The sequence below is a fragment of the Bactrocera oleae genome, chromosome 5 (assembly GCF_042242935.1).
Source record: "Bactrocera oleae isolate idBacOlea1 chromosome 5, idBacOlea1, whole genome shotgun sequence".
In the NCBI taxonomy this organism is placed as follows: domain Eukaryota; kingdom Metazoa; phylum Arthropoda; class Insecta; order Diptera; family Tephritidae; genus Bactrocera; species Bactrocera oleae.
Genome location: NC_091539.1, coordinates 47,051,118 through 47,072,507, shown reverse-complemented (window position 1 = coordinate 47,072,507; position 21,390 = coordinate 47,051,118). Strand labels below are relative to the sequence as shown.

The window sequence follows — 21,390 nt, the reverse complement described above, 5'->3', positions numbered from 1 at the left end:
CCCAGGTTTTGTTCCTTGCAAGTTGCGATAGTAATACAAGTAAAATGTTTTGAACATTTTGGAGAGGCTTTCCTTCTTCGTTGTGATATGGTACGAAAATAAAACCAGGCATCATAATTTATTATTCATTTTTTTCGACTTAAGAGTTTATTTTCTTTAATTTCTCACATATTGGGTTAAACTTTCAGAATTCCAGAAGTATTATAGAAAGGGGCACACCTATGTAGCGTGTGAACCTAAAAAAATGGGAGATTTTTGAGAATTAAAGAAAACTCCTACTTTTAAGAATAAAGCTGCTCATTAATGGGAACCGCCGATATCAGACCACTATGGCATACATGTAGGGGACATACAAACTGATGGATCAAAATCCAGCCCTTGTATGGAAAACTATTTCATGCCATTCATAAGGAAAATTGGCATGGATATTTGCCCAAAGCAAAGCGGTACAATCATCGCTGAAATTGTTCAGATCGGACCTCTATAGCATGCTGCCATATAAACGAACCTTTCAAACCAATTCCTTGTATGGAATCTTTTGCATTTGTAAAGAGTATTATAGCTTTGGTGCAACCGAAGTCAACTTTTTTTCTTACTTTTTTTCTGATATGTGGTATATGATCAAGTTTTGTTAGCCCGAAATCTTGTACCGAATATATACAGAAAACTTGGTTGAAGGCTTTGACATTCGTTTTATAGTTGGTAAGAAAATTGTCTGTGACCCCTTATACATTAATTCTGTTTCTATTTCACTTCTTTTCCATTTTCTCATGTAAACAAGACCAGGAAGAAAATTTGACGCAAAAATCGGCACACTTGGGTGAGCATTAGTAAAACATAAAACTCAAACTCTTTGCAACTTTGCGAGGCAGCGAAATATATAGAATAGCAAGTTCGCTGCCAAATCTACTGTTTCCGCAACAAATATTCATGACACTACACACATGCTACGCCTTATTTGTCTGTCCACTTGCGCGCACATCGAACGCATATTCAACGAATTCAAATCGAGCTGCCAGTCGAACAATGCTTAACCGAGCACCGGCGAATAATCTAAGTGGAAATTTATGCAAAATTCGATAATAAATAGTAAACGCTTTGTGTGCGCGCGTAAGCGAAATTTCGCAGCTGCTGGCTTCCTCGAAAATGTATTGCTGAACGCTGTTGTCTTGGTATTAAAAATATCCATTGAATATACATTTTCCTCTAATCATACACACCCACGTGGACGTATAAGCGCTTGTATGTTCGCATATGCAAAAGAGCAGCTGTGCTTTGTCTACATGCTTGCTAATACCGAATTATGGCTGGGAAGTGCGCTGCCAATTATTGTTGGCCTTTCTTCATATGTACATGCACTTCTATACTCGATTATCTTCTACGTTATTTTCCTGTTTTTGCATTTATAGCTATGCACACACTATTGCTAGCTTTGCTTTTTGCTGCTCAGATTTATATACTCCACTATGTAAGCAGTTGAGATTGTTTTTGAAGCTACTCTTCTTCTCTTCTCGATCAAATATAATATTTTTCCTCACTGGTATAAATTGTATGGGATTTTAATTGAAATTTTAATAACTATGTAGGAAACATAAACACATTCCAAATATATTTATTGATATATTTAAAATAAATTTATTTTAGCAAGCATTGCTTTTATGCTTAAAACCAAAAATATAAAATTTAGGTACAGCATGGCGTATGAACAACATTAATCATAATATTTTTTGTGCAGAATTTTGTATCCGTTTCTCAATGGATAATCATAACTCACTGTTATGAAATATTTTATAAACACATACATATTTACGCTAGGGTGTGTGTACATTAGGGTATTTCCCACTAAAGTTTCAGTTTTTGCCCTAAAAAGAAGAATCTAATGTAAACAAGCTGTTTATTTTCAATTTAAACCGTGCCTAAATTATATTTATTTTTCTATTTCTGTTTGTCTCTCATAATCATATTCGCCACTAATAAAAAATATTCGAAATGTCTTAGAAAACCAAAGCAATTTTAAAGCTTTAGCATTTCCATCGAATTATATGTGCGAGATTTCATATTTCTCACATTGGCTTATTATACATTTCGCATACCGTAAACACCAAAACTGCTTCTCTATCACACTTTTGTCACAAACGATTAAATTTAGTTTATGTGGCTGCACTGATGCTGTTTTCCTTTATTGACAAAGTTTTTAGGTTAATTTAAATATTAATGCGTAAACATTGATGCTAAAGTTAAGCAGCTATACAAAAGTGTTCTTCAAATACAAAGGTGTGCTTCGCGCAGTATAAAATAAATATATAAAATAAAGATATTATTTAATATGAATATTTATATTCAAATATTTACTTTTAAGAGTCCATTTTATTTCGAATATTCCCAGTGGAGTATATTTCGGTACGTTTTAGTTTTTGAAGTATTTCGCTACTGTAGTGATGACTGTATACAATGAAACAGAAACAGTGTCTTTCATTACACAACAAATACAATATATTCGAATATACCTAAGCAGCAAACTTAGTGTGAAAAATTCGAAAAATTAAATTTTTTAATTTTTGCATATTTTGTTAGTATTTTAAAAACATCCTACTTAAATTTTTTAATTGAAATTATAGTCGTATAGTTAGCTTTAAACGCGCTTACCTCAAAACTACGTTTTTCAAATTGTCTCCAGTTGTAGCCCGAAGACAAATCGTCCGATCGCTTTTATTTTTTTATTTCTGTTTATTTTTTGTCTCTCTGTGCAAAAGTCTTACAGTTTCTCAAATGTATGAAAATTTTATTTTGCGAAAGTCATCTACTCTGAGCAAAAATCGACTTTTTCCACAAATTCACCGTTTTGTTACATTTTAATTTTTTCTAATAATCACGTATCATTGAATAGGCGAAGTAGAAAAAACTGTTTATTTGTTAGAACCGCCGATTTCGTACAACTATTACATATAGCTGTCATACAAACTGACCGATTGAACTCAAGTCCTTGCGTGGAAGACTTTTGGTTTTGACAAGATATCTTCACGCAATTCGGCGTGGATTATTATCTAAGGTATCGCTACAATCTCCCAAAATATTGTGTGGATCGGACCACTGAGCTCATGACTGCCATTCAAACTGATCGATCAAAATCAGAATAAAGATATTTGTTTACGCTTTTTTGTTTTAAAAATGCCATTGTAAAGGGTATTATAGCCTCGGTGCAGCCGAAGTTAACGTTTTCTTTTGTTTAATTTTTTGTTTTCAACCCAGGTGAAGGCCGCGAACGCTGCAGGTGTTTAGCATCTTCATTTAATAACTCGAGAAATGGCGAACCACTTGCTAAAGATTAAATATTTTTTTATCATCATCGCACGGGCAGTAAACGGATATCTATAAAGAGATTAATTTGTCTTGTCACTGTCATAATTGTCATATTATATACATACAAGTATGGTATAGTATACAACTCCACATAAGAATTATTAAGCTATTATAATGTATGCAACCGGATACGAGAATATAAAACTGTTTGCCGTAGCTACTTTAATATGACTTCAATACACTTTAGCAAATTAAAAATTAGCATCCACTAAGGTTAATTGGCAAATAGGAAAATATCTAATAGGGATTTCAATATACCAAAATGTACACCTAGGTAGTTGTATAATAGTAGATTTGTTCAACATTTTTATAGTTTACTTTGAAAATGCCTCTGGAATGATCAGAAAACACATCCTCCAATATAAAAAGTATCTTAACAAGATATTTCCTTGAAAACTTCAAAACAAAAGTTTTTTTGAATATAGAAAAGTAAAAAATATTTGTACATATTTCTGGAACATACCCGCCGCCGCCTTTCTCTCATAATTTTTAAACCTTCAACAGCTTATTAAGTTTAAAACGAAGTTTGTAATATCCAATAGGAAATGACTTGGATACCAATAAGTATATATATAAATGATCAGTCTGTCCATCTAGTCTCACAGTTTTTGAAATAGCGATCTGAAATTTTGCACACTCGTCCTTTTCTTCCAAAGTAACTGCTCTATTGTGGGAACCGCTATAACATATAGCTGTTATATTAATGATCGATCAAAATCTTCATAAAAGATATTTTATCTTATTAAGTGACCTGGTTTTATTTGGAACCGTTAGCCGTTTACGTTTTCAATTCTAGTTATACAGTTATGCATACAGTTGCACATCTGTGAAAGGTACTTCAGTGCAGTCGAAGTAAACTTTTGTTTGATTTTGCTTATACTTTCTTGATTTAAACCTTCATAAATTTTTAAATTATTAATATTTATATATAACCCATAACAAGTCTCTTCGTTTCCACTATGATTCATATTGAAAAAGAAAAATAGAGTTTTTTGTTAAACTTTACTTGAAATCAAATACTTTTTGAGGAAATCCGCCGACTAAAATTTAGCTTGTTTCAAACTTTCGCGAAACTCGCCGTTATAAAGTTTCGCATACAAGCAGGCTGTTATGGTCGACTGAAGGTGTTCTTCAAACAAAATTGAAAAGCAAAAACAACAACAAAAACACCACCTACAACTGCTAATCCCCTAACAGAAACTAAAACAACAACAAATAAAACAGCAGGCAAGTTACTAAACGGTATAATGCACAAATTGTATAAATTTTCCGGCCTGATTTCCGTGTCCGCTCAAGGCTATCGAACGCAAGAATGAAACTAAAACAATAATAGCGCAAGCACCACAACAATAACAACAGCTACAACACGCGCCCACTGCAAACTGTTGTAAACTTTCTAACGGCACCAACTTGTACCTGGTACACGCTCGCCAACCGTTAGTCGCGCCGGCAGCTCAGCTTCACCCACGCGCTAGAACCTCTGTAGTTGCGCCATAAGCCATTCGCTTGGCCGAAATGGTTTGGCGTCGCGGTCGAATAGACATGCTGGAATTGCGTTTTAAAGCTGTGCACAGTTAGAAAGTAAAATTTTAAAAAGAATTTTATCAACAGCAACTTGTTCCGCAGTCCTCCTTAGAGGCAGCACAATCAGTTCTTTTCCATTAGGACCGTGCTGAAATGGTTGCCATGCATAGCGCCAACAGCTTATCCGCTTTAAAATTGGTCGGTCGGTAATATACACCTCATTGTAGCTTTTATACGTGGCATAAAAATTTAACTCTAACTGTTTAAAAAGCATTACAAAAACAAATAAACAAATAAATGTCATTTAAGTCGGCGTCGGGTGCTCAAAACTTTTGTGCGCCGCTGCTGCTGTTGCTCGAAAAACCCGAAATACTCGAGCATCATTACCATAACGGTCTAATTTGAATATAAGTATACCACGTTCACCGTTACAACCTACATACACACACACACACACTTTTTGCCATGTGTATATGCACATTTAAGCACACTTAACAGCGCCGCGAGCTGACTTTAGTTTTCCCATTCACGCGCCTCAACCGTAAAGCCACCTCACACTGCCCCCCTCCCTCCTTCCGGCCACACATATCATTCGCTCCGTTGTTTGCATATTTCTCTTGTTTCATTTGTTTTCTTTATCTCATTGTTTTCGCTAAGTGTGTTGTGTGCTTTCAGGCGTTGCACAGCCACCCAAACAACTTATTCACAACCCGTCGCGTCTACGTTTCCTAACAGTTATGCAAATATTGCATTTAGTGTTGTGTTGGTTTTTCATTATTTTTGTTGTCGTGTGTGCTGTCATCATTGGTGGAACACCTTTTTTACATTAAACTGTTCGCTCATTTATTTAACAGAATTGTTTGATTAAAATTTTGTTGTTTATTTTTTATCTGCCGACTTACTTTGGAAACTCTGGCTTGCAAATTAAGAAAATCAACCAAATTTCATTGATAATTTAGGCGTTTTGTATTTGTATGTGTATTTTTCAGGTGAAGCCGTCATTTCATCTGAGCTAAGTTATTCACCACAGGAAGTGGAATGTGTCACGTGTATATTAAGGCTATAAACATAGTAAAGCATCGAGAATAACGATGTTTTTTATGGCGTATAACTGGTAAGACTCAGTTTCCTTTTTTCCTATTTTCTCTCATATATATATTATATATATCTCTTTTTTTAAAAAACACGTAAACCTAAAGCAATATTTATTACATAACAAACCTCTTACTACTTTAAGTGAAACACTATTAGACAAGTAGTCTTTCGTTTCTACAAGAAGGCGCTATGAAAATTGAAGTTATTTGCTTTGAAGACCCCAAAACACAGGTTTAAATAGTTTTCAAAATCTTTAACCTTTATTTGGTCACGTCAAGAGACCAATGCAGAAGGCTAAAAAGTGAAAGAAATTTATATTAGATTGAAACCCCCAAAAATAAATTACGGACAATCTGTACCCGACAGAGGAATTGCGTGGTTGAATTTTTGGGCACTAAAAACGGTGAAAATTGATTTCCGGCAAAACTACGGGTGCTATAGAAAAAAGTTAAAAGCAAAGTTGTGGGTAATAAAAAGATGTTGCATTATCAGTTTTTCCACATAACCTCAAAATGTATGTCAAAAATTTAGATATACAAGTTTTACAATAACTTTTTTAACGAAATTTTTTCGAGATAGATATAGAGTTATGCATGTATAAATAATCAGGATGACGAGACGCGTTGAAATCCGGGGGACTGTCTGTCCGTCCGCCCGTCTGTACATGCAAGTTGTAACTTGGGTAAAAATGTAGATACCGTGATGAAACTTGGTACACGTCTTCCTTGGCAAATAGTAAGGATAAGTTTGTAAATGGGCGTAATCGGATCACTGCCACGCCCACAAAATGCCATTAATCGAAAACGTATAAAGTGCTATAACTAAGTCGTAAATTAAGATACAGATCTCAAATTTGGCGCAATGAATCAAATTAAAGATGCTTTGAAAATCTTTAAAAAGTGGGCGCGGCCGCACCACATAATAAGTTAATTGTATATATAATAACTTACAAACCAATAAATCTATATCACCCATATTTGCACAGGACAAATCTTTTGGACCCTTCTTACAGCAGTGTGAAAAAAGTTGATAACCGCGGCCACTCTACATATGATGATTTTGTTAAAAACTGCTAAAAGTATGATAGATAAGTAACTAAATGCGTCAGAGACATTAAATTTTACATTCGAGATGACACAAAAGGGTTTTATAGGAGCAGGTGTCAAAATTGGACAGAGGACGTGGCATCGCCCACATTTAGGGGAAATCACACATCTCTGCACCCACTTGATCAATTTCAACCAATGTACAATCTAATACAATCATCCTCTCCATTTCTCTGCTCACAATATACCTCATATGATGATTTCCGTCTTTCCACCTTAAACTATTCAGGTAGGTCAAATTATGGGATATTTTAATGATATTAAATGGATAAGTTATCTTAAAAATTATATGGTTTAGCACTGCATTACAATGGAATTAGTCTAGACTTAGGTCTAAACCTCATATCCCTAATATAATGAATTTGGACCCTCTGGTTTTCGTTTTCCACATTAACTCAACACATTAAATTAAACCTCTTCGGTCGAGTTAATATCACATACATATACTCTCGACTCTTAGGTCGAGTTAAAATCACATACATATATATCATTTGAACTTGTTTTTAATATAATTTTATCTAACTCACTTCACAATTTCTTCGAATAATGGATGCTCAATTCTATCACAACATTTTTTAATATGAAGTTTTGCCAGTACCCTAAGGGTGCTCTGTTACACCCGAACTTAGCCCTTCCTTACTTGGTATTTATAATATTAAACAGGAAACCTGTTTTCGACTTAAAGTCAAAGCGTTGCAAGAAATATAAATATTAGTAGTTCCAAAAACCGGACAGATATACTACCCGGCGTAACCTAGGTAAAACTACCGTCTAATGAATGAATTTTGATTTTTTTAATTTCATATGATCCAGCTCATAGTTATGAGGGACGCCGCATTTCTCCTTGTTTCTGAGATATGTCCGAGTAATTGCTGTTAGTGCCATATTTTTTAATATCTTTTTATCAATTTTATTCAACATTCTTTGGATATCATACTTTAATGTACCACCCTAAGTGAAACTAACCTTGCCAAAGCACCAAAATATGTTTACGTCTATAGAGCTTTCACATCTGGCGTATTATACAGTTAAAACTATAAACTGCTTATTGTAATTTAAGTAATCAATCAACAGATTAGATATATGGGTATTCTTTTGTAACTTTTCACTAATGCTTGTGGATACTAGGCAAACTAACAAGCTTGGTCACTAATTTATTACCTTACTCCATACAGTCATTCAGATATAAAAAATGCATATGATTGAAAAAAATTCTCATTTAATAGCATTTTCTCCTATCTTAGCCGAGTAATAAATGAGAAACTTTTTCTATGAAGTGGCTGATACGAATTTGCTGTTTACTCAAAGGCAAAAATATTCACAATAGCACGATTACAAAACACTACAACAACTAATGATAAATAAAAGCAAAGAAAGGCATTTGAAAATACTGCTTGCCTTGAATAATGATTGTTGCATCAACTGATTTTCATTATCATTTATTAACAACTCTTTAGCGAACTGTCAGCAAAATGACAAAGGAGTTGTTTACGATTTTCTTTCGTAAAGAAAAAGCAGTTGGTATTTATACATAGAAGCTTCTTTGTATTCTTCACTGCTAATATATTATATATAGCCTTGATATATAACACGGTTATTTACCGCTGTACCGCTAACACACACAAAAAACAAGGCTTTAAAACTTTCTATAGTCAAGTCTTAGCCGCAGAGTAACTAAAAATGTTCTTGCGAAAGGCAGTAAAAAAATATTATTCAAAACTATTAAAATCTTTGCGCATAAAAATTAGACTTTCATCGTTTTCCAGTCAAAATCAATTCCAGAAAACATTTGAAAAAGTTAAAATCATTGTGCCTGCGCCTTCAACGTAGCGCGTTTGGGCATTTGAGCAGAGTTTTTTCTCTTCATTTTTTATTTCTCTACCTTCATTCTTCCCTTGCAAAGAATTGGCAAGGAAAATAGCGAAGTTTCCATTGTGTCGTTGTGGCGCCGCAATCGGCGGCTGATGGCTGGTGGCCAACACAGTAAAACAAACCATACACAACGATGACGGCAGAAAATTTCGATAAAGTACACTGTACAGTTAGGAAAAAATCACGGACACACAAAAGAAGCGCACACACACACACACAAATAAGCACACTGAAAAGGAACGTTGTAAACGTCAGCACAAAGGCGAATGATACAAATGTGAAAAGTGAAAAGTTTTACTTTCGACAAAGTGAGAAGATACAGCAAGCAGACGTACAGCGAGGCAATATACTTACATCTATACACATCTATAATACATATATATTTTATATAAGAAACTGCTTGAGGCAAATCGCGACTTGATTGTTTAGCAGCATTTTCGACATTTTCTCAATCGTCCAAGTGACGTTTCATGGCACATGAATTTGTGAAAATCGCCGCAAAAGCTGTCACATGTGCATGCTCTTAGAATTTAGCAGCAATTTTACCAATGACGGTTATAAAAATCAGTCTTAAGCACATACATTCTATATTACTCATACGCCGTGGTGTACCTACAGCTTACAAAACTGCTCAACAACCAGATGTGGTGCGTAAACTAGCGAATTCAGAGTTAGACTTTCGACTTAATTTCACACATATATGTATACACGACACCAACAACACATACGCCTATCAATTGCGTGGCTCAATAGCTACTGATTACACACAAAACACGCCAAATGGTGGGCTATTTACTGAAATGGCATGCTATAATTGGCCCAACCGATTGGCTGGAATGCGTTCTATTGCAGTTGGGGTTTAGTAAATAACCGCAAATGGTATGTGCGACAAAAATTTAAAAACGGCAACGCAAAGCAAAAAAATTACTTGAATTGTAATTGAGTCAAAAGGCGAGTGCTGCGCTCTAAAGAATCTCAGTTTTGAAAAGAAAATTTCAAAGCTATTACTGTGTGAAATTACCTCCACGAAAGAGACTTAAGTGTTATTTGTAGCTTTTTACGCTATGCTCTGAATATGTGACCCAACTAGCGCTGATTGCGAAGTTAGACCTTTTCCAAGCGAGTTATTTAGTTGGTATCAGCGGCACTAATGAGCAGCTCAATGACATTACAAACAGTAGGTGCTTTTTATTTTGGGTAGAAAAGTAAATTTAATCACAATTGTAGGTTCTTTGTTTGCAACAAACTTCATGAACAACCATTTATTAAGTATTGCCTCAAATTTTGGTGAGATTTGCGGTCACCGAACAGATATACATTATTAATTATATACGCATGTTGGCGGAGAGGTACAGTGTGATTCTTTGTGTATGGGTCGTAGCTTGGGGGGGAAGGTTGGTGGAGGGGTATATTGTAAGAACTCTATATGAACTTTAGTTTCAGACTTACTGAATATTGCATTGGTGGGCATAGAAATGAAACGCCTAAGCAAATTTTTATTGGCCACAAAGCGCTCTGCTGACTTATAGGATCGAATACAGGAGTTCCATTTTTATAGCTTTACAAAAGACTGCATATGCAAGTAGTACTCCTATTACGATCTATGGATCAATCATCAAACTTAACCTTACCAATGTGTATTTATTAGAAATTATGTTTTAAATATTTAATCCAAACTTTTCACTTAATTCTGCTTGGAAAAGTCTTCCGAAGTGTTGCAACATTATATATTAGTAGTTTTTGTTTGGTTAATGGTGATAGATATAAAGTTAAAAGTAATGATATAATATGGTAGTTATGATCAGGCCAACTAGATGAGCTGAATTCCGTCTCGCGTAAAAATTGACATATCGCTATAACATTTGGAACACGTACTCAGTGACACCCTGTGAAGTCAAATATTACATATGATTGGAATTAAACCATTTCCACGTTTAAAAAATGCCATAACTTTTTAGGCCCCCAGATAGCGAGTATGTGGACCCTAATGCCTATCACTGACTTTTTATCGAAAATATCGGTTAATCTGTAAGTTATATTATTGGAATTAAAATATAAAAGAATATTTTCTTTATAATAATTTACTCTTGTGGCAAGAAAGGGTATACTAGGGGAAATACCTTCCCTAGCCTCTTTATACCTATTGTAATGATTTCAAACTTCAGACTGACTTTATCACTTCCGGTCGTCCTTGTACCGTATATTTCAGTAAATATATAAGGTGTTTTATGAATATTAAGTGAACGTTTAATATCGAATACTATACTATACCGAAAATGTGCGAAATCGGTCGGCGAATCGTTATTCCTGCAGACTTTATGGACCATTACCACTCACACGTTAATGAAAATTTCACTTTTTTATGCAAGAAGCAAAGGAGTAATACTTAAATGTCTTTGTAATTTTATGTTAATTTTCTTTCTTCTTCACTTGTGCTATTTTAACAATTGCTTTACCCTAAGCAGGGTATATTAAGTTTACCACGATGTTTGTAACACCCAGAAGGAAACATTCTTTAAATTATATATATATATAAACGATCAACGTAATGATCCAAGTCGACTTAGTCACGCCCGTTTCTCCATCTATCTGTCTGTATATACTCGTATTAAACCATCAATTTTTGATATATCGATCTGAAATTTTGGAAGTGTTCCTTTACTCCCAAAGAGGCTGCTCATTTGTCGGAACTGCCGATATCGGACTAATATAGCATAAGCTGACATACAAACTAAACGATCATAATCAAATTCTTGTATAGAAAACTCTTTTATTTGTCAAAGGTATCTTCATAAAATTTGGAATAATTTATCATCGAAGGCATCGCTATAGTCTCCGAACATGTTATCCAAATCGGGTCTGTATAGCTTATAGCTGCCATTCAAACTCACCAATCAAAATCAAAATAGAGTATGCTGCAAAAAATGTTGCTGCGAAGGGTATTATAGATTCGGTGCAACCAAAGTTAACGGGTTTTCTTGCTCAACCAGAATATTAGCTTGGAGTTTGGCATCCAAATAAGAGTTTCATGATTCTTCAAGTCTCAACAAAAAGTGATTTTGGGTTTCCCTGTCAAAATAAATTCTTTATTGAAGCTATTTGAACTTCATCATATTCAGTCATATATTACAATTTCCAAGCAAACAGTGCTGCCAAGTCTATACTTTTCTACCAATAATGTCATTTGACTTACTATCCTGCTTTCAAACTTCCTTGATTGTATGCAATAACTTAAACGTAACATACTCGTATATCCAAGACATCGAATATAACACTACCCTGTCGACAGCGCGATTTACACTAAGTCATCGTTCCTTGACAACCTATTAATGACATCAAAATTGTTAATAATTTTAAATGCGGCTTTATGAATACCGCAAAATTTCTCATCAATCATCATAAGATACAATTTAAGGTCAACATGAAAGCTGCTTGCTTAAGCGGGGTAAATGAATATAAATTACCGAAGAATAAAGATTCTCCTGCCATATAATAAACCTAAAGTCATTCGCAGCTGGCAATAAGGCTGAGATCAAATCAAATGTAACTTTGCAGTTCAGATCCATTGCTTCTACTTTGTGTTTTTTTTCTGTTCTTTTTTTTTTTTTTTCAAAATCAAAATTTTCCTACTGGGTACATTTTGAGTAGCAAAAGCAAATTCATAATCACCAAATGATTGCCTTACTGAGCAGCAAATAAATGAGAATATTATAAGGAATAACAACAAAATCCGCAAACGAACAAAGCCTGCGGCAAAACTTGATGGCATGTTGAAGAAAACCGCCAGCAATCACAGAAACAACAAATACAAATGAAAGCCTGCTAAGCGTTCAAAATCAAGAAGAAGCATCGCTTAATGAATGTCGCTGATTTTAATAAATGACTATCAACAGCAAACCAATTGCGTTTAATGGCACTTGCGGACAAAATGGCAACAACAACAGCTACAACCAAAGCGAGTAATGAAATGAATAAATGTGAAATTAAACCTTCAATTTGCCAACTCGAGACGAAGAAACAAATCAACAGCAGGACATTTAATTGCAAGCGACCACGGCCGAAGTGACAAGAGTACTCAGGGTGGAAGTGGAGTGGGAGCAGGAGCTGCCAACAAGCTTGCAAGCTGTTGCGTTTGCGTCTGGCAACTGAATGATGGCGCTAATCGCCAACATTCAAAGCACTAAATTTCCATTTATATTAAAATCTTAAAATGTTACTATACGCATGGAGCATCCTTCTTCTATCACTTCTTCTTCTTATTCTACTACTACTCCTTTGCATACGCATTATGCATTTTCTAGCGCAATATCACTTAAGCGCTTCTGTGTGTATGTGCGTAAGCAGCCAGCCTGCAGCAATTCATCGAAATCTCAGCAATTCATGCAATTTTATTGCTCTTCTGTAGCTTCGCCCACAAATTTGTAGCGAAGAAGACAGCATGCCGAACTAAACTCTGCGCGCATTCGTTACATTTTTACACTCTCATAAAGTTTTATCGTACATTATTTGCTTTAGTTGGTTAAAAGCGCGTAAGTCAAGACACATTAATTTTTCTTTTGCAGTTCTGAATCCCTGAATAGGGCATATTAAGTTTGCCACAAAGAAGAAAACGTCGCAGGTCCTATGAAGAATATACCATACATATATAAATGATTAGCATGATGAGCTGAGTCGATTTAACAATGACCGTCCATTTGTCCGCGTTTCCGTTTATATATACGCGAACTATCTCTTCAACTTTTGAGATATCGGCCTGAAATTTGGCACACGTTATTTTTTCCCCAACTGCTGACTGATAAAAATCAACTCTATGTATGGATAACTTTTTTATTCTCTTGAGCGTCGCCTCAAATCTCTTTCGCAGTATCTAATTTTAAGAGTCTATCCACAAATTCAGACCCTGAAGAGTACTCACCTTGCTCAATACTTTCGACATCACGCAAGAACTCCATGAGATTTTCTTCGACTTCAAGCAGCTCAATATCCGATGTTAAATGGTATATAATATCGCCATCAGATTTGTAGGTCATAGTTTTGATCTTCGTGAATTCATAACTCATCCCGCCACTTTGCGTCAGCGGTTAGATGGATTAATTTGTTAGAAGCAGCAATATCTGCATCATGATGCTTTATGCCTACACGCCAGATTCTGCTGTTTCGGCCTCCTTTGAGGTTTTATTTGTGGTTCATATTTTAGGTGTAGAGAAAAGTAGGTCTGCTTACACATAGCCCCCGATACGCAAGTAAGACTATCTTATCACATAGGGCGCCAGATAACACGAAGACCCAATTATAAAGTTAAACCTTAGCTAGATACCTCCCAACTGCAACAGGGGAGAACTGTTTCCAGTCAGTCCCTACCAAAGTTGTGATACTATAGTATATATTATCATTCGGCACCTTCAAAGAGGATGCAGCTTTAGATTTTGCCGACAAACTGACTGATCAAAATCAAGTTCTTGCATGGAAGCTTTTTTATTTGTGCAGGGTATTGCAGCTTCGGTGCATGTCGAAGTTAACGTCTTTTCTTATTTCGTACATAAACTCGCTCATAACAACTTGTTCGCTGCTTCATTTAATATATCATATATTCAGCTTATCTGCCCTTAATTTTGTGGTTTCGTGCGCTTTTGCGCGCCAGCAATTCAGCATGTTGTTAATTTTATGGACTCTCATTAAAGTGAACTCACTCCGGGAATAAATTTTTTATACTCAGCAGACAAAATGCATTCTCCATTGCACTTTTCGCAGGCACATATACCATTGTATATCCATATTTGTATGTATGTATATACATTTGTGTATATATGTGTACTCTTTATGTTTGACGTGTTACAAAACGCCTTTCCCATGTCCTTTTCCTCAGCACATTTGCATGCAACAATTTACCCAAAACTCTTTGCCAATAGTTTGCCTTCGATAATGATTGGCACTTAAAATACTTCTGATCATAAAGTGGTTGCCGAAGTCGTTCAAGTATAAAAGCGTTCAGTATAATTTTTATGCACACTGAAAGTGACTGCGTTGAACGAAGCCAATATATGTAATCAAGTTTGATAGCTCAAGGCGATTTACCAACAAGCGAAAGTTGCAAATACATTTATTGCAGAAAAAATCGTTCTCGATTATAGAAATTGATATTAGTTTAAGGAGGTGCCCTTACGACCTTTTACGAATCATATTTTGCTGCACATAGTAGTTTTATTATGATTCCTTAAATATTAATCGATATTTACGATATAAAATCAAGCGACGGGATATGGATTCCCTTTTTCAATATATACTTAAATCGACTTCATCTATTTTCTCAAAACAGCTTTCACATAACACGGACAATATACTCGTATATATTTATATATGAGTTTACACATTGGCTACATTTTGTTTCGATATTTTTTTCTGATGTTCAAGTGATAAAATTTGAAATTTAAAAAAAATTGTGGGAATTCAAAATAATAGTGGAAGTAAGCGTGGAAAGTTTGGATTTTGCTAAACTTTAAGATGTATCTAGAAAGGTTGCTTAATAATATATTTGAAGTTTTGCTTGGAATCAATCAAGCGGATTGAGAAATATGAAATTTGCCTTAAAGCAATCGTCTTCAACCATATGCTTGTCTTTATCTCTTTCAACGAATCCCTTACTGGAGCATTCTTATAACTCCATTTTACATTTTCGGCTATAATCTTTGAGGGAAGTTGTGTTATTAACAATGTGGGCGGTGTTATTAAATAATTTTGCAAATTTGTGAAAATTACCATAGCAAAATGTCATATTACAAATGTGTGTGGCTAAGAATTGAATTCTTCAATCGTTAAAATAATAGGTTTAGTAAAAATAAACACATTATTTCCACACTAAATTAAGGTTTTTTTAGTTTGAATGAATTTTAGCTTAATATGCATTATTTTATTCGATAACTTGTTGCTGTTTGGGAAATAATATCATAATGTCACCCTCATAAAAGCCCTCGTCCCTTATAGCAAAAAAAATAGGGCAGTCAATTTACACAAGCTTCTCTGATGGTGAATATGCCATCTGCAAAATCATACCCCATAAACCGGGGTAGGTAGCAATCAATTGGTGCCAGGTCCGGACTCTACGGCTTACGGTGAAGCACTAGTTATATGTGTGGCCTGGCGTTATCCTGATGAAACACAGTTTCTTTCCTATTGCCTTAAGCTGGCCACTTCTGGGCGAATGTTTTCTTCAGATTGTTCAGTATTCAAATAATTTAGATATTAGATAATTTTTCACCTAAACAAACAATATATACATTTTTCAAATTTTTTTCGGAAAGTTCAAGTATTATTCTTATAGTATAGGTGAAAGACTTTCCGCCGTGAACTCTTGACGGCTTCTGCCAAGTGTCAGTCAACCATTTGAATTTATTAACCAACTTTTCTCTCTAGCCAAAATCGATTTTATGTGACCTTTCAATATCATGAAGAATATCTAGAAAATATGTGAAATTTTTTGTTTCTTTCTATATTAGATCCCGAATTTTAAATAAAATATCTGTCGGAATAAAGGACAGTCGAAACTTTCTTTGCGAACTGCATAAAAGTTGCAGTTAGGTTAAATAATAAAAAAAAAGTCTAATCATAGTCCTGACAACAATATGACGTTACTTGGTTGTTTAATAGTAACATAAAAGATAAAGAGCGCACCAAACATAATAGTAATAATTGCATATTTGCTCAGCGTTGCCACCCCTACTTTGTGCCACTGTGATTACCTGCTCCAGCTATTCGAAGAGGTCTCTGCAAGTTACCTATCGGTTAAAACACCGGTTAATTACTCATCAAATACGATCATCTTCAAATACGTTCAGATATCCCGACCTATAAATATACTATAAAATGACTTAGACTATATAATTATAGTATAAAATTATAATTTCGAAGGCCTCATTGAAACAGATAAATATTGATCTTCAAAAGTCGTCTTTAACAATGATGTGCCCTAAATTTATAAAATATTATTAAGAATGCTTTTACTTTTCGTACTTTTCGCTAAATTTTGCACATTAAATTATTCTTGCATAAATTTAAGCCGAAGCTGTTAGACTAACTCTAACTACTTCAACTCTGCCGCCGTGAGCCTCAGCGCACTTTTTTACATCACATAGAACACTTTAAAATGCATTTCATGACAAGAATTTATGTGCTTCTGGCACAACAGCAAATGGAAGTTCAACCATAAAACACAAAGCACACTCTCGAATATTTGTCCGCAACCATACATTCATGCATATGTACATATATACCAAACATATGTTGGCAGTAAAACATTCGCGCTTACACGCACTTTCCATTTTCTCGAGTACTTTGCCACAATATTACTGTGCACTTGGCGCAAACCGTTAGAAAAGTATACGAGTTCTCCTTTTATCTCTTTCTATTTCTCGCTCTTTCTCTTTCTTTGTCTCCATCTGACAGTATTTCACCTGTGTGTTACCTTCATGGCTTGGAAAGCTACTTAAATTCCTGCAGACCCGAAGCTCGCAAACTTTGGTTGTGGCAATGGTACGCAGTCGCCGCAAGCACTTAACCCAGCCATTGGTAGCCAAGCAGATAACAGTAAATTGATGCGCTAATCTGCTTAAATGCAAATCTTTTGCTGGCTAGCATAAAAAGAACTAAAAGCTAACATGAACTCATCCTCATAACTTAATCTTTTGACCCCCAACCTATCCCTCACCAAAGCAACTAAGCTGCAATTATTCATACCCCGTCACCGGCCAATGCACGACGTCCTCCTACTCTTCGTTGGTGCCTCTGTTTTTATACCCTGTACAGGATATACTAAGTTTGCCACTATGTTTGTGAAATCCAAGAGGTAACGTCGGAGGCCATATAAAATATATAATATACTTGTATAAATGATCAGTATTTCGAGCTGAGTCAATTTAGCCACATTTTTCTGTATATCTTTATATACGCAAACTAATCCCTCAATTTTTAAGATATCAATCTGAAATTTTGCACACGCCTTTTTCTACCCAAGAAGATACTCGTTTGTCGTAAACGCCGATAACGGACTACGATAAAATATAGCTGCCATACAAAATAATTGAGCTAATAAATACAATACAAGTTCTTGTATGGTAAACTTTTTTATTTGACAAAATGTCTTTGTGCAAAATATTACTGTGCAAAGCAACGCTACAATCTCCTACCAAATTTTTCAGATCGCATCACTGTAGATTATAGCTGCCATATAAACTGAAGGATCAAAATTAAATTATTTTTTATTTGTGCAGGGTATTTTAGCTTTCTTGCAACCAAAGTTAACGTTTTTTCTCGTTTGTATTTTTGGTTTGCTTTTTTTCCCGTTGCTGAGCTTGGCTGCGCTTGTTCTCGGTCTAACCAAACAGCTCTCCGACAGCTATTCATCATCGTCATCGTCAGCACAGACTACAGCAAAAGCTAGTAACGTCATCGCTGCTTTGCTTGTTAACACTCTTGTTGTTGTTGCAGCTAATTTTGTTGTGCTTTTTCTCAGTTCGCATCGCTCAAATATCGCTGACCACTATCACCAGCATCAATAGCAGCTTCGGCTTCAGCTATCCAATTACCCTTACCATTGTCATTGTGGTAGTTAGTCTCATTGTTGTTGTGGTTACTATGGTGTATTGTTGTTGTCAGCGCCATCATAATGAATAATTTCTGAAATTGAAAATGCCTGGTAGTTTTAGCGCATCGCAGCCACTGTGTCGACCTGCATACGAAAATTTGCGAGCAAAACACAATTTCTTGCCAGCATACAACACACACACATACATTGACATTATATTCTAATCTCGCCCTTTGCTGCTATGCCGGCTATTTTTACTTATCTGGTGACATTTTCACGGTTGTCTCTTCCTTTTTGTGTCCGTCAACCTCGGTTGCCCTTGCTCTTCCTGGCTTGTCTTGTCTGGCAGCGCTTGCCACTTTGGCGGCAGTCAGAGCAACTGGCCTGTTGTCGCTCTACTGGCTCAGATAAGCTGCTCGCATAACCAAAGCAAAGCTAAACAAATTGTTTTCAATACTTTGTGTTATTATCGAATTCGGTTTGTAATAAGAAATATGTCTTTGGCAAATAAATAAAGTTATAAATAACGGCAATGAATTAAATAAGCCGTTGTAGGCGGAGATCAGGTGCAGGAGTAACTAAAGTGCCTATGAATAAATTTATATAAATCAACGTGGACTTTTTTTACTATTGTAAGATAGATGTGTATATATTTTTGGATCTATGTCATCTTAGCATTTAGAAATTCAGAATTTCTCAAAATTTTGAAATAAACACGAAAAACGTTAACTTCGGTTGCACCAAAGCTATACACCCTTCACAAATAAAAAGGTTTCTATACAAGAAATTAATTTTGTTCGGTCGGTTTGTATGGCAGCTATATGCTATAGTAGTCCGATATCGACAGATCCGACAAATAATTAGGTTCTTGGGAAGAAAAAAATTTTCAGATCGATATCTCAAAAACGGAGAGATTAATTAGCCAATATACAGAGGGCCAGACGGACATGGCTAATTCGACTCAGCTCATTACGCTGAACACTTATATATACAAGTATATACTTATTTTTAGGGCAACGTTTTCTTCAGGGTGTTACAAACTTCGTGGCAAAATTAATATACTCTGTTTAGGGTATAAAAATATAAACATTTATGTATCTAAAATACAAATGAAAGCCAAGTTTCTGTACAAAATGATGCCAAATGTCATAAAATTTACACGTGGAAGTAAATGTGTAATGAAATTCATATAACAATATGGCAACTCTACTTAAAAATACTTCCTTCATTACAGCCTGCTTATAATATTCGTTTAAAAACCACAGTTTATTATTGTTTTTTTTTTTTTTAATTTAATACCAGTATTTATTTCAAACCAGTCATCAAATGATAGTAGAATGTAGCAATCCTTAGTAGAAAGTGTCACTTGATTAAATATATTTTGATATTTTTCTGTTTTAAGGGCAACCCTAAGCTGCAGCAAGCAGCAAGCACATTCAAGTCTTTGTTTTTTATTTGGGATTAAATTACATTTTAGAAATTCAAAAAAATTTATTCAGTTTGTAAAATTTGTTCCACTGCCTAATCCTAAATTTTTCGAGAGACTATGGAACTCAGAGACTATTGCACGTATCAACTTGAATTTTTCACTGTAAATATTGTTCTTAATATGTAAATTATAAAACGTAACAATTTGCTGTAAATTAGCAAGACCAGGATAGGTAAGTTTTGAAAGCAAATAAAAAATCGTAGTAGAATGAAACCCATTTGAAAAGAAATATAAAATAACAGAAATGAAAGAAACAAGTAAGGAAGAAATAATTTCGGGTGTAACCTAATATTTCATACTCTCGCAAGTTGCAAGGATCAAAGCCTAGGAAATGCTTCTAAGTGTTAGTAAAACTTTATTTTAAACTAGGGAAGTGTTTCCCTGATTTCATCAAACTCATTCATTAGAAAGAAGTTCTTTATGTATTTCATTAATATTTCTTACATATTGACCGATAGATGCGGTATAAAGTCAAGCGAAAATTCGAAGATATTTATGTTTATTAGGTATATGAGAGTTAAGAGAAGTATTGCCCCGATATTAGCCTTTTTTAGCACAATGATATTCTCCCCAAATTTTAACTAGAACTCACAGATTGACCGATATGTCCGCTAAAAATCAGCCAAATACACTTGGGTTCACATATTTGGTATCTGGCTCCTTGACAAGTTATAGTCTGTAGGGCATTATTTGTGCAAAATTTTATTGTGATAACTACCTTGATGTTTAGTTTTTATACTGTAAAGTAAAAAAAATCAGATGGAAGTAAAACGTATGTTATATGGGAAGTAGGCGTGGATGTCATCCAATTTCGCCATTTTTATTATGATATGTTGGGTTATCCTTACCCATCAAATTAGGTTGAAATCGGTTCAGCTGTTCCTGAGATATAGGGTACACCTAAATGTGAGCGGTGCCACGCCCATTATAATATTTATACACCTGCTCCTAAAAAGCTCTTCTCTTCCAACTTGATTATGAAATTAAATGCTTGTGGCGCATATATTCACTGGTTATCGCACTCTTAGTAGTTTTCAACAGATTTGAGTCTGGCATTCTGATAAATAAAGCCTTTCTGGTATTATAAATACACGTTAAATTCACTGCATGAATTCCAATGTATATCACTCATACGCCGTGTCCCACTCTCACACCGTACTAATTAAAAGCATGTATGTGTGTACACGCAGTTCTATGCACTACAGACGCAAGCAACTACTTTCCCACCATATTTCATGACTATCAGTTAATTAGCTGAAAACATGCATTTTAAATAGCTACAAACCAAACAGTAACACGTTGTTCGAATCATACATATCCTCCAACCATTTTCTCATTGCAATTTTACCGAAATTTCGCTCAATTAA

At 34.9% G+C, this 21,390-nt stretch overlaps 1 long non-coding RNA gene across 1 annotated transcript in view; it reads left to right on the top strand.

The window, feature by feature from the left end:
• The window catches only part of LOC118681431 (uncharacterized), a 175,657-nt gene that overhangs the window by 86,019 nt on the left and 68,248 nt on the right, over positions 1 to 21,390 (top strand). The window contains exon 3 of the long non-coding RNA XR_011396319.1: positions 5,874 to 5,998. This is a non-coding gene — a long non-coding RNA (uncharacterized lncRNA). The remainder of the gene's footprint in view (positions 1 to 5,873; positions 5,999 to 21,390) is intronic.